The 14,767-nt window shown below is 36.3% G+C and overlaps 1 protein-coding gene across 2 annotated transcripts in view; it reads left to right on the top strand.

Moving 5' to 3' along the window:
• LOC121406043 (oleosin GRP-17-like) overlaps nucleotides 1-14,767 on the top strand; it is a 64,653-nt gene that overhangs the window by 23,231 nt on the left and 26,655 nt on the right. The gene's annotated exons all lie outside the window — the stretch shown is intronic.

Below are 14,767 nucleotides of genomic sequence, written 5' to 3' on the forward strand. Positions count from 1 at the left end.
GAGAGGGGGGGGGTGGAGTAAAGTACGAGTTGGCAAGGAAGAAAAGAGGCCAAGAGAGAATACAAGAGAGAGGTAAGGTTAGGGGAAGGCAGAGCCAGAGAGATGATCTTTAAAAAAACATCCAAAGAGGATTTAGTGTTGTTTGGCTGTTTAAACCTTGTACCGGCATCTCAATATCTATCAACTTTGAAACTATGCCTCATATTGTCTGAAAGCAGTCTTCTATATCTGCAGAGAAAACCCTTTCTAGGCAAAAGAAGACTCCAACTTAATTCATTACTCTGAGATCTAGCTTTTTCTAAGCTATCCTACAAATTTTCATAGCTTTAACAGCCCAGAGAACAAGCAAAGTTATGAATATTTCATTCACCTGCACTGTAGGCTATTGGGAAGGGAAATACGCTATCCCGTGAGCAGATAACAGATTATATTGTAGTAGTTTAACATCCAATGAAGATAGCAGAGATAGTGACCCTCGAACCCTTCACTCCTAAATCACGCTTTGCCATCTGGTCAAAGGCTTTAAGCTTTGAAGATGGGGATGAAGATTTAAACAAGTTTTTAATGGGAGCTGATAGAATCTTGGTACGTAGTCTTGCAAATTAGACTCTTGTGATGTAGTCAGGTCTGGGAGAAATGTGCTGTAAATGTCATTAATTTGAAAGAAAGTCTGTTTGGCTGTGAAGAGTAACAGGTCAAATTCTTGATCTAGATTCATATCTCAAGGATTTGAATAAAAACAGAAAAATCCAACAAGCATAACACTGAAAATTTCATCAAAATCACAATAAAAGCAAAAGAAATAATGAGGGACATCATCAACTGTCTCATTTGCATGTCACTGAGTTGTGCATATAATTGTTTTGTTAAAAATAAGCAAAACTTTAAAATGTCATAACTTTCTTATTTTACATCCGATTTCAATGAAGTTTTTGGCGTTATGCTAGTTTGATTTTTCTCTTTCTATTCAAATCCACATTTTTCTGGGATGGACTTGACCTTTAACAACAGTTTTCCAAAAACTGAATTTGGAGTTCAATCTTTTGCAGACAATTGAAATGGCATGAGCACTGAAATTGTAATGAACTGAATGAATAAAGTTCAATCTCAGAGATATTTCTGTAATCAATCCTATCCTTGGTTGAGGGGGGGGGGAGTTGGTGGATGGGGTAGAATGATTATGACAATTGGATAAAGAGCAATGCTTTCATTATTTCATGTCTTGAATCAGCAGTGTAAATGGTTAAATTGCCGATTTGTCCACCCCAAATACATCTATTTTCCTCTTGGTATCATCACACACGGTCTAACCCTACAACCAGTTCACTACTAACCATTTAGGCTATAAGTTGCCATAGAGTCATTTCACCATTTAGTCTATACCTCGGTCACATTTGCTCTACGGCAGCAGTACGGTGAGTCGAAAACAGTCGTTTTATCCATTTTTATTCAGATCACATATATTAGCTATTACAAAAAAGATGTTAAAACGGCTGTTTTGAACTCGCCGTACGGCCGCCGTAGAACAAATTTGACCGAGGTATAATTCCTGTTGGGTTATTCCTGTTTCATCTACTTTCCATTTGGTCTCATCCCACATGGCCTAATCCTACTTGTCATCTACTAAATAAATAAAAAGAAAATCTACTAAATAAATAATATAATAAATAAGAAATGATTAAGATTTGTATAGCATATGTATCCACCTTGCCAAGTGCTCAAGGCGCTCCTATATTACCCCCGCTAAGCTAGTCTACCAAGTACCAATTCTGGTGCGCACAGTTTTGGGGGCAATTACTTCCTTCCGGTACCCATTTACCTCACCTGGGTCGAGTGCAGCACAGTATGGATAAATTTCTCGCTTAAAGAAAAAATCACGCCATGGCTAGGATTCAAACCCACGACCCTCTGCTTGAAAGTCGAGAGTCAGAACCACTAGACCACGACGCACCTATTTACTACTAAAACCATTTAGGCTGGCTAATTCTCACCCAGCCCTTTCACCATTTAGTCAAATTCCAAATAGACTATTCATGTTTCATATAATATCCACAACTGGTCCAACCACACCTTGCATGTAAACTCTATCTACTATCTACTCTGTGGGTTGGGGGAATTTAGCCCTTGAAATGCTCAATAGTGCCCTGGAAATCCTCATTCAATTTCAATGCAATGATAAAGCTCATCCAACATCGAAGATTTTGCTAGAAAGTTGTGAAAATTAACCAGGAAATCATATATTTTGCTGGCTCTACATGGATTTAAATCAATTGTGTGTGAATCAAAATTTTATCTAGAAATAAGAGCATTAGATAAAATGTAAATTAGTAGATCTTAGATCAATTGCAGTGTTTATTAAACAAAAGTCAGTTTGACTAATTTGAAAAGAAAGAAAGAAATGGGTTTAGTCCACGTGTATTTAAGAAGTACATGTACACCAACTGCTTATGAACCAAGGGAATATAATCCTGTATTAATATGTATGGGAGATTTTCATCCATGCATGCAACCTATGTATTCTAAATGGTAGCAATAGTATAAAGAGCCATAGGAGGATGATGAGTCTATAGGATTGTAAAATGACACTCTGAGATTCCTGAGATACTTCAATTCAGACTCTCTTTAGTCTACAATTCTAAACTCTTTTTAATCCATTCTCAAATTATCAATGCAGAGGAATACATGTACAGTCATAAAATGGTAGAGCGTTGTGGCCCAGTGGATTAGTCTTCTGACTTTGAAACAGAGGGTCATGGGTTCGTATCCCAGCCATGGCTTAATTTCCTTCAACAAGAAATGTATCCACATTGTGCTACACTCGACCCTGGTGAGGTAAATGGGTACCTGGCAGGATTAATTCCTTGAATGCACTGAGCACTGAAAGGCAGTTCGAGCTAAAGCCGGGGTAATAATGAATAATGATAATAACAACGCACCTCGGAATAGAATATTTCTAGATAGATGGTGCTATATAAATGCCTATTATTATTATCATTATTAAATGGATTGGTCAGAATAGCCAGTGTGTTGGTGACGGCGTTGATCAAGTCAACAAAATTATCTAGGTTCATACACCTGAGGCCCATCTTACAAAAAGTTGTGATTGATCCGATCAATCGCAACTATGGAAAGCCAAACATATAAAATGCATGTTTGTTCAAAAAAAAATCTAGTTATGAATGTATATCCATAAATTCATTGATTTCTTTACAGTTTGGTGTGTTCTCCTTTGTATAAAAAGGATATTTTGCAAATTTCCTGTAAAAACAATTTATGACACTGGTGGATTTCTTTAGAGTTACGATTGATTGGATCAATCGTAACTCTTTGTAAGATTGGGCCCTGGGCCCTGTCACTCAAAAGTTACTATGGTAACTCTGCCTTCCAGTGGTAACTACCATGGTAACATGACCCAACAGCCAATCAAAATCAAGGATTTCATGAAAGATACCATGGAATGACAAAGTTTCTATTAATGTTATTTTTAATGCAACGGGAGCCCTGCATACACTTCATTTATAAAATACAGTGTGGTAAGACCAGATTGACAGATAAAAATGGTCATTGTGGGGGTGTAGTGGTCTAGTGGTTAAGACTCGTCTTTCAATCTGAATGACATGGCTGAATTTGATTGCAAGCCATAGCCTGTTTTCCTTCAGCAGGGAATGTACCCACATTGTGCTGCACTCAACCCAGGTGAGGTAAATGGGTACTGGCAGGAAGTACATGTAATTCCTCAAAACAGATCATGGGTTAACAAAGTGGAAATTATACCAACTGAGCATTAAACTAAATGAGAATGGCACAAGGTGTGGTATCATATGTAACAAATAACTATTAGATAAAAATTGGTAGTAGAACAAAATGACTATGCTCATCTTTTAGATTGTCTGAGTAGTACCCAATGACCATATGGCAACTTAAAGGTCAAGTCCACCCCAGAAAAAATGTTGATGTGAATAAATAGAGAAAAATACAAGAATAACGCTGAAAATTTCATCAACATTGCATGTAAAATCAGAAAGTTATGGCATTTTAAATTTTCCCTTAATTTCACAAAACACATGCACATCCTACATCCTGGTCGGTGTGCAAATTAGGGAACTGATGACATCACTCACTCAGTATTTTTTTTTTGTATTTTATTATACAGATTGTAAATTATTTTAATTTTCTCCATATTGTCCTGTGAAACAAAGTTTTATTTTACCCTTAACTTGTGGTATTACCATTGTTTAATATTCTATGGTTCAGTTGAATTGGTCCTTATTGTCAAATCTGCAAAAATTAAATATTGTATAATTCAAACAATAAAAACAAAAGAAATAGTGAGTGGGTGACATCATTGATTCTCTCATTTACATCCGATTTTGATGAAATTTTCAGCATTATGCTTGTTTGATTTTTCTCGATTGATTCAAATATTTTTCTGGGGGTGGCTGGACCTTTAAAGGCACCAAGTTGGCTTTAGAAGGAAGTAATGAATAGCATCATATGTTTTCATTGCCAAAGCGCATCTGTCTTGGAAGCAATGGGTCATGAGCTGTCAGACTAGATAGAAAGGATGGAAAGTTCAAATAGTTGACAGTTAAATGCCTGGACTAAATTAGATTGGCTTCGGGGGCGTGCTAATTTGGGAAGTCGTGTCAAAACGGCAGGGAACGATGATAAAAGACCATCGTAAAACTTGTTGAGAGATTAAAAGTTTCTTTTTCAAATCATCTGGAAGATGGACTGCAGGCCTGATGGGTGTTCATAAAGCTGTTCATAAGTTAAAGGTATTGTTTAACTTTGTGAGCAGCCGATTTAAAAAATTCTCAAACCAAGATGAAACATGTGTACCAGTGCATGTATTAGAACAAATAAACCCTGAAAACAACCATTATTGAGAATGAAAAGCTAAAACTACAAGGCAAACCCCGATTTTGTAAATAGGCGTCTTGTAGATGCCTAAATAGTACACATAAGTGTATGGGATGAAATTAAGATGGTGTTTCTGGTCACTTTATATTTCAATTTTTGAAGCACTAAATAAATATTTTTGAATGCAATTTCTTTTTGGGCTTCATTTTTGTAACATATCCTAGACACAGGTGACAAGTGTGACCTTCTAGCTCAGATTTTTTAAAAGTCAAACCAACGTTAACCAATCACTTTAAGACTGACTTAAGAATGACTAGTGATCCTTTCTTGTGGTAAATGATATTCACCACTAAATGTTCATTTGTGATTACTTAGCGTGTAAGAAAGGTTAACCAGTCATTCTGAAAGTCGCTTTTTTCACTTACAAAAAGCTTTATGAAACGGCTCCTGGGTCTATATAATTGGATGAAATTAGTTTCTTCTTTTTAATATGTATTACTTGTTCTGGTATCCTATGTGTACCCCAAAAACCTGTTTTCAGGGATGTTTATCAAAATCATATTTTATATCAGGTGTTGAAAATTCACTTTGGAATTCAGACATACCACCAAAATAATATGGTTAAAAAAACAACAATGTGTTGTAATATACAAGACAAACTACTGGTTTACTGTAGTTGATGATAAGTGGATGAAACGGTCAAATTTAACTATTTTCCAGACCCCAGTCGATAATAATTGATATCATTTTCACTCATCAGTAGACTTTTTGTTCTCTTCATTTAAACTTTTTTTTCTTGGATGCATGAAAAAAAATGAGGGGGTAAACATTGTGGGTTGGTAACACTTTTAAAATATACTTGTAGCCCCTTTTAAAGGAGTGAAGTGAGTGAACAAAATTTTTCAATTGAATATAAAGCTACTGTGCATAGCAAAAGTTAATGTTGAACTACAACCATAGCATTAATAGCAGTGTAAAATGAGTGATAATGTCCTCTGTCAACACCAGTGGTGCAGTTGTAAAACCAGTGATGTGATTGTAACACCAGTGGTGCAGTTGTAAAACCAGTGATGTAATTGTAACACCAGTGGTGCAGTTGGAAAACCAGTGATGTGATTGTAACACCAGTGGTGCAGTTGTAAAACCAGTGATGTGATTGTAACACCAGTGGTGCAGTTGTAAAACCAGTGATGTAATTGTAACACCAGTGGTGCAGTTGTAAAACCAGTGATGTGATTGTAACACCAGTGGTGCAGTTGTAAAACCAGTGATGTAATTGTAACACCAGTGGTGCAGTTGGAAAACCAGTGATGTAATTGTAACACCAGTGGTGCAGTTGTAAAACCAGTGATGTAATTGTAACACCAGTGGTGCAGTTGTAACACCAGTGATGTAATTGTAACACCAGTGGTGCAGTTGGAAAACCAGTGATGTAATTGTAACACCAGTGATGTAGTTGTAACAGCAATGGTGCATTTATAACTCCAGTGCTAAACACTAAGCTTCTTGTGTACACGGTGTACCCCAATCTGATGGAATCTCCCTTTAATTGTGACATCAGTAGCTTCGGTGTCTCTGCAAACATCTCATGTTGATAAATGTTATGTTCCTAACTGATAACCATTGGATACCAATAACACAAGGCCATTGGGTTATCTCTCATGCTGTGTGCATGAATGACATACGTGACATGTTTGCAGAATAATGTTTGATTTAACGCTATAAGGCAAGTGAATAAAGTGACCATCACGATATTGCAAATAAAGTTGATTTGAATGAATAGGGAAAATCAAACTAGCATATATATCACTGAAAATTTCATCAAAAGCAGAACATTGTAAAGTTTTGCTGATTTTCATTAAACAGTCATCCACATCCTGGTTGGTATTATATGCAAATAAGCAAGCCTGCAATGTCATACATTCACTAGTTCTTTTTACGTAAATATGAGTTATTTCATTTTTTTTTAGATTTGACAAATAGGGGAGCTTTTGATTGAATTACAATTTTTATTTTCATGTTCAAGAAGGAATCAAGAGCATGTTTGGCTTATATTTGTAAAAGAAATCATAATTCACAATCATGAAATAATTATAATGATTTTAAAGATACGAAAGGATGACATAATTGGTTCCCTCTTTTGCATAAAACATACAATCCAAACCTTACAATGTCATATCTTTCTTACTTCACATCCAAGTTTGATGAAATTGTCTTCACATCAATGTATTGGTGGAGTGGACCCAGCCTTTAAATGCAAATACGGCACATTCTTGTATTCAATTTATTGAATATTTGATGAGGTGAGAATGCTAGAACTTCTGGAGCACTGGAGGAGGAGGTCATTGTATTTTCATTTTACACATTCTTTCATTTTGTAAAGGGGCTGTTCAGGAGAAGAATTGGTGATATTTATGAATTAGATATTTTGATCAATATTCTGAAGTCACAGTTAATTACAATTGGTCAAAGTCTAACTTTATACTTACATGCATGAGGTAAGCTGAAAATGTTGTAAACTTTGTTTACAATGTACATTTCTTATATTTAAATGTTCCTTAATTGTGCTTCAAGGGTTATTAAAACTATCTGAAATCATTTCAGACAGTTATGAATGGTTCGATTGCCAAACTCACTGATAAATTGAGTCTTTACTGTTTGAGGTAAAACACTAACTTTAGAATGCATAATGATAATCATCGAAAATCCAGTTACTCTATATCTTCAGTTGATACTTTTGAAGATGATAGAAATGAAAAGGAAGTATGTCACTAGTACATTGTAATGTACCGTAAATTTTCAAATTTAACATACTTTATAAGTCTAAAGATATATTTTAAAACTGATCACAAAAACAGCAAAAATTATATGGGGGGCATATGTACTGAAAATGACCCAGCATTAGGGTAAAAGCCTTCCTGATCCTACCAGCTAGGTATGAATACAGGTATATAGGGCTCAATGTGATACTTTGTATCTAACATCCTCTGTATACAGTGCGTCCCAGAAAAAACGAAACCGAGATTTAGTGATGATTTATCATGACTTAATCATAAATAAAATAGACAAATGACCTATCAATGTAAAGCTTAGAATCTCCTCTTTCATCTGGTATTATTTAGATTATTTTTCATTCACGCATGAGTGAGCAAAAACAATTTGAAAAGGGATACCAAAAAGTCACTTGGCGGGCCGTATCTGTGTTTTAAAAAGAAAACCACATTTTTGAAAAGTTCAATATCTGCTCTTTAATTTGATACCTCAATTACAGAAAATGGTCAAGAAATAACAAAGTTCTGGTTATTTGAAATAAGGCTTGAATTTCAATGATTTCAGAAAATGAAGAGGTTTTACAGGCTAGCGTTTAAACTCACTCGACACTCCGTTTGTTAACGATTAGCCATGCATGAAGTCTTTTGTTACCGTGCGATAGCTTCTGTGGGAAACCGGTGAAAACAAGTTTATTTAATGAAATTAGGGAAATACAAGCATTATTTTGAGGGATCATAACTTTTTTAATTCTCGACCATTTTCTGTGATTGAGGTATGAAAGAAAAGAGCAGATATTGAAGTTTTTAGTCATGTGATTTTCTTTTTGAAATTCAGATACCCCCCGCCAAGTGAGTTTTTGGCATCCTCTCTTCGAATTGTTTTTACTCACTCATGCGTGAATGAGGAATAATCTAAGTAATACCACATGAAAGAGGAGATTCTAAGCTTTACATTCATAGGTCATTTGTCTATTTTATTTATGATTAAGTTATGATAAATCATTGCTAAATCTCGGTTTCGTTTTTTCTGGGACGCACTGTATAGTTTAAATGTGTGTTCAGTCATGAGTTGGTAACATAAAGAGACATTATGTAAACCTTGTACCAGCCAATAATTCTCGCCCTGTCTGTTTTCATTGAATCCCCCTACGACCCTATGGCAAGTTTTGGGCTGTAATCAGGTTTAGGCATGCTATTTCAATCCAGTATTTTATAAGTAGGACTATGTTTGTACCTACTTTACTTTCAATTTAAAAAAAATTAAGAAAAAAATCCTGCAAAGCATGAGATAGTTTCTGATAGAAATACATAACTGCGTGACCAGGGTCTAACCCACATATCCCTTCCCCCTCCCTGACTGTTTAATAATCCCATGATGCATTGCGATTAAAGAACTATTAATGTGAGTATTCTTGCAGCCCCACCAAGGACTCTTCGTTGATATTACTGCTATGTCCCCTTTAATCGCACTGGTCAAAATGATTCTACATTTTATCCACATACTGTGTAATCTCTACTGAGTGATGGGATATGACTGGCTGCTATGCCATGATGGTATGCTGTATGGGGGTGGGAGCGGTGAGCAATAGATCGGGGGGGGGGGGGCAAGGGGGAAAGAGGGAGGAGTGAGGGAGAAAGTTGGAGGAGAGAGAAGGAAGCCGCTCCAAGGCATAGCATTTTGTTCTTATCGAGAAAAAAGAAGAAAGAAATCCGCTCCAAAGCTTCGCATATCTTTCGTTACGCCGTTCAGGTCGCATTGATCTGCTGCAATTTTGGTGAAAAGCGGCCTCCGAGCGTCTCTGCGCGAGCGCACCCGGCGGAGGCCGCGCTAGCTGCATCATGCACGCATGCCCGTTCCATAGGGGTGCATACCAGAAGAAGAAGAAGGAGGGGAAGGAGATAGAAAGAGGGAAAGAGGGGGGGGGAGGAGATGCAGATGGGGGGGGGGAGAAATGGTATTATCCTGTCTCCTAAGAGCTGGAATCTATCCTTGATTGGATAAAGACCTGGCAGACAAATTGATGGTCCTAATCTCATAATGGTAGGGCATGTGGTTTGTTCATGGATCTGTTAAAGGGGAGGGAACTGACCACAATTTTTGTATTCTGAATTCAGGTTTGATTTAAACTCAGGTTTAAAGTTGTGTTTTAAGTATGGATAGCCAATTGTTACATAAATCACTAACAGTAGAGATATCATATTTCAGCTCATTCGGCTCTCAAATCATTCATAATTGTCTAAATATAAGTAGTATAAATAGACGATTGTCTTCACCATCAATGAATCAGGAAACAGCACAGTAAACATAAGAAACATACAACTTAATAAAAAGGTTGACACTTTTGGCTTCCCATAATTTTAACACAGAGTTACAGAGGATAAGATACAGAGGATAAGTTAGCCTATATATTATTTCATGAAGAGAAACTTAATCATTTTTAGAGGAATTAGAGGAAAAGTACATGTTACTTGGTAACATAATTCTAGCAATAGAAACATATTGAGTAGTGATTTAGTGTGTCATCTTTCAAATGGGCCTGTACTTCAAGACTACACTACATCGAATGTTACATTATGGCCTCAGTTATGAACCTGGCCAGATATGAATAGTTGAGCAATTGAGGTGGGGCTATTTAAGGCTGCTTCTTTGTATACCCTTGAAATACTTCATATTTTCATCCCCAAATCAAACTTTTGCTCTGCATTTTAAGACCTCAAAATTAGCAACGCCTTTTTTCATCTTCATTTGAATGCTGATTGTAAACGCCAATTGTAGGCTAAAGTTGTGTCTGTGATTGGTGTTCTAAAAAGACATCTCCTGAAAAGCACAAACATAATATTAAATATAAACATACTTACTTGATGTCACAATAAGTTGTTGATGGTCATCTGGAGCTTTGCTTGCCTGTTTCCTGACATAGCATCAATTGTCAGATGCATGCTTTTAGATTAAAATTTTCAATTTCTATTTAATCATGCTGGCTTAAGTTCCGAGAATGAAATCATGTGATGTGTATCCTCAAAATTCCATTCACAAAAATGGATAAGAATTACACAGTTAGGAAAATTATTTGAATGTAAACAACTACCCCATTGCCTGCATTAACACATCTCGGTCCATGTCAAACCTGACAGATGCTTAAACTAGTTAGGCATCAACATCTCTGGTCTAACATAGCATTTATCTTTCAATTCAATAAACAAAACCCCAGTGTGGGTAGGTGAATAGCCAACAGCAGGGCCCTGTTATATGAAGTGTAGTGATTGATCTGAGGTTGATTTCAACGATTGATGGCATTGATTGGTCTGTATGATCAGTCGTAAAATCAGCCCCCACGATCCCTCACTATGCTTAATACTACAGGGCACAGATTACCATTTCTGGATTGACATCAACTGCCCACCGCAGTCTGTACAACCTTGGGATGTCTTTCAGCAGTGCCCAGCGTGAAAGCGTATAGGTGGGGGTAGTGCTATAGTTGACATTGCAAAGATTTTCATTTTGTTTTATCTAGGTCAGTGTATCTTTGTTATGACATCTAATGATTCACTGGACTGTGCACTGGGCAATGCATTAGTCTCTTGATTTCTAGCTGTATCCATTGGTGCGTCATTAGACCTCATGCCAGGGAAGGAACTTATATCTTCTAGGGAATATCCTTTTCCTCACAGTGGGGCAATTCCTGAATTTTAGGGGCGTTTTCTCTTATTTTAAGGGCCACTTTTATCCAATGAGCAATTATGCAGTAAATTCAAATGTCAGTGTGGTCGAATGGTATAGTGGATAGAGCATTGGACTCACAATCACAAGGTTGTGAGTTTGAATCCCTACTCTGCCATAGTCTCCTCTTTTTTGATAAAAAGGCCCGAGAGTAATATTTGTCGTCTATAAGGTCAGCCATTGTGACTGATAAACCTAGATGTAAATGAATCCTAAGTATATGGTTATATACCAGCTTGGGGTTTACCAGCAAAACGCTATCCTGCTGAGTTCCTACAGGAGTTACCATAAACATATGCTGCTGTATGTAGAATATTGATTTTCGAAATAGTCTTGATTGTTGCTTGTGGCCGATCTTGTGACAACCCTTGAATAAGAGGGTCAGCCAAGGTATGCAGTTTGGGTAATTTCATGGCAATTCGGGCTGCCATGAGGCCTGATCATCTATCACCTGTGTGTCCTTCCCACACTGCCCCATGCTGTATCTAGGTCTTTTTTATCAAGACCAAGGCAAACTAATTGGTCAAGATGCATGTCCAGGGCCCCATCTTACAAAGAGTTGCGATTGATCTGATCAGTCTCAAGTGTATGGAAATCCATCAATGTCAGAATTTTTCTCTCTTAAGGAAATTTGCTCACTGTCCTTTGAAAACAAAACATTCTGAATTGTCAAGAAAGCAGTTAATGTATGAATATTCATCATTTCTTGAAAATAGTTTGAACAAACATGTATTTCATAGATGAAGACTTTGATGGCTTTCCATTGTTGCGATTAATAGGATCAATCACAACTCTTTGTAAGACAAGCCCCTGAGTGTAGGGAAGATGATATATAGTTTAATACTTTGCTAAACTCTGGGGACCCTGTCAACAATTAGTCTTTGCATCTGATATTAAGTAAAGATTGCTTTCTTATGAAGATATGAACCTCTCACAGTATAAGAAAAAGAAATCAACATATATATTGCATGTTAAGCCTTACCTACCCTTATGTTAAGTAGTATTTACTTTCATTAAAACAATCCAAAATAAAGTTAGCACCATTTATTTGGAATGAAAATACTTAAGCTGCAGGATCTGATTGGTGTAATTCTATTTGTGGTCTCTTCTTGTACAGTAATGTTGTGTATATGAAGTTTCCTTATACAGTATAATCCCCTATTTATTCCACATGCAAAAGTCTATGTGCTATGTGTAATATAGTGTGTGTATCATATGTGTTGTGATTTTGTATGTTCTTGTATACTTCAATTTCCTATGTGTGTTTTTTTGTAATTCATCTGTGTAATTCATTGGTAATGTGTATGTGTATTTACAGTAATATAATTTCTTGCTTTAAATTCATGTGTATACCTTATATGTGGCCATTGTGTGTAGTGTGTGTACTGTAATTTCCTATGTGTAATGTAAGTTCTTGCTTAAAATTTCTGTGTGTTACATATGTATTGGTCGTGTGTGTTTTTGTGTGTGCAATCATACCCAAAGTGTATTGTACACCATTCTGAAGCTCACATAATTTTCTTTGCCATCTGAATCAAGTAGCTTGCTACCTGTGTGTGTTGAATCATTAGAATGCCATAACAGACAGGGGGCACTGTGGGGTTTAACACATGAGGAAATGCCACCTATCATGTTACCGTCATCATGTAATAGGCAATGATACCGCTGTGTACATTACATGCTCTGACATGAGGAGATAAAGGGGAAGATGGATCATTGAGACCCATTGGCCCTCACTCTGAATTCAGGTTTAACTTAGACCACGTCGGTCTAACTCTGTGCTGAAATTATAGGGAGCCAAACTTCAAAAATTATGTTTATATTGGATATTTTGTATGTTTTCTATTTTGTTTCTTTTTCCTCTTATAATGGAGAAAAATACTTCAGTTATCATTTTCCCAGACAATTGTGAAAATTTTGTATGTCATATGAGTTCATATTGATATTGAATGTCTACTGTAATGGATTTGTAGTCTAGTTGGCTTTCCATAGTTAAATCACAACTTTAAACTAGGGTTTAATGTAAACCTGAGTTCAGAATACGGGCGATGGGATCCATTTGTATCAAATGCCCATTAATCATATTTCAATATGAATATGGCATTTAAAAGTTGAAAAAGCAACCATTAAAACTTTGTTTTTCCTGAGAAGTGACCAACATTAGCAAAACCTGCTGAATCTTCTTTAATTCAAATTTGCTTCTGCCCAATAATGTGCAGACCAACTCAAACACAATACTTATTTCGTTATTCATTGATATTGTGGCAAATGGCGAAGTAGAACATTTCATATTGTGAACAAAAGCCACTTGTTCCTGCCTGACCCCTCGGCCCCGTTGCAGAAAAGTTACCATTATGGTATGGTATCTTTCATGATATCCTTGATTTTGATTGGCTGTTGAACAATCTAGTTACCATAATAATTACTTTTATGCAACAGGGCCCAAGGGGCCGTTTCATAAAGCTTAAAGTTGCAAGCGACTTTAAGAACGATTGGTGATCCTTTCTCGTGGTAAATGATATCCAACAAAATGTTCCTTTGCGATGGTTTAGGTTTATCAGTCGTTCTTAAAGTCACTCTTAACTTATGAACAGCTTTATGAAACACCCCTCTGGTTTCTATCTACATGTATATGTACAGAACAAGGTAATATAAGGGGGGGGGGGCGGTATGGGCATTGGGCCTAACCTTTAATTGTTAGTTGATCCCATCGTTATAACGATGAGCTCATCTGCTAAGATTTCAAACATACGTCTGGCCGTGTAACCCGATCCTCAAGGAATCGGATCAGAAGGAACTATGGTTCAAGAGTTTGTAGGGAGGCGCCAGAAGTGATATAGGTCTTACCTGATTGTAACATACACCTTGCTTGGATCTAAAGACTACATGTATATGACCCGTATTCAGAACTCAAGTTTGCTAAAACCATGGCTTAAGTCTGGGCTACAAGTCCACAAATTTACATAAAGCTTCGTGCAAAACATCTGTTTACACTTTTGCCAGTTTACTGACAAAATATGTATACTTAGCCTGCCTGAAATTTGTAAATAATCAAGTTACAGATGGTACAGTGTATGAGCAAATAATTCTACCATTCAAAGTGAAAATATAATTTTGTGATAGATATGGTATGCATGAAATATTTGATATTTCAAACTTTTTGCTCTTATTTCCCTTTCTTTTGGTTTTCTTTTTCTTTGTTATTTTTGGAACTTAAAAAATGTTTATTTTGTATTTGTTAATTAATCTATTTATTGTTATAATTATTATTATTTTTTTTTTTTGGGGGGGCGATGACTGAACCCAGCCCCCATATGTACGCTAGTGAAGAATATCGGTTCAAAGAGAAAAAAAGATAAAATCATACTAAGGGGTGAGTGAATGGTTTTGAATAGGTTACACAATTTGATTT

This window comes from Lytechinus variegatus, chromosome 19 (assembly GCF_018143015.1).
Source record: "Lytechinus variegatus isolate NC3 chromosome 19, Lvar_3.0, whole genome shotgun sequence".
Classification (NCBI taxonomy): Eukaryota; Metazoa; Echinodermata; class Echinoidea; order Temnopleuroida; family Toxopneustidae; genus Lytechinus; species Lytechinus variegatus.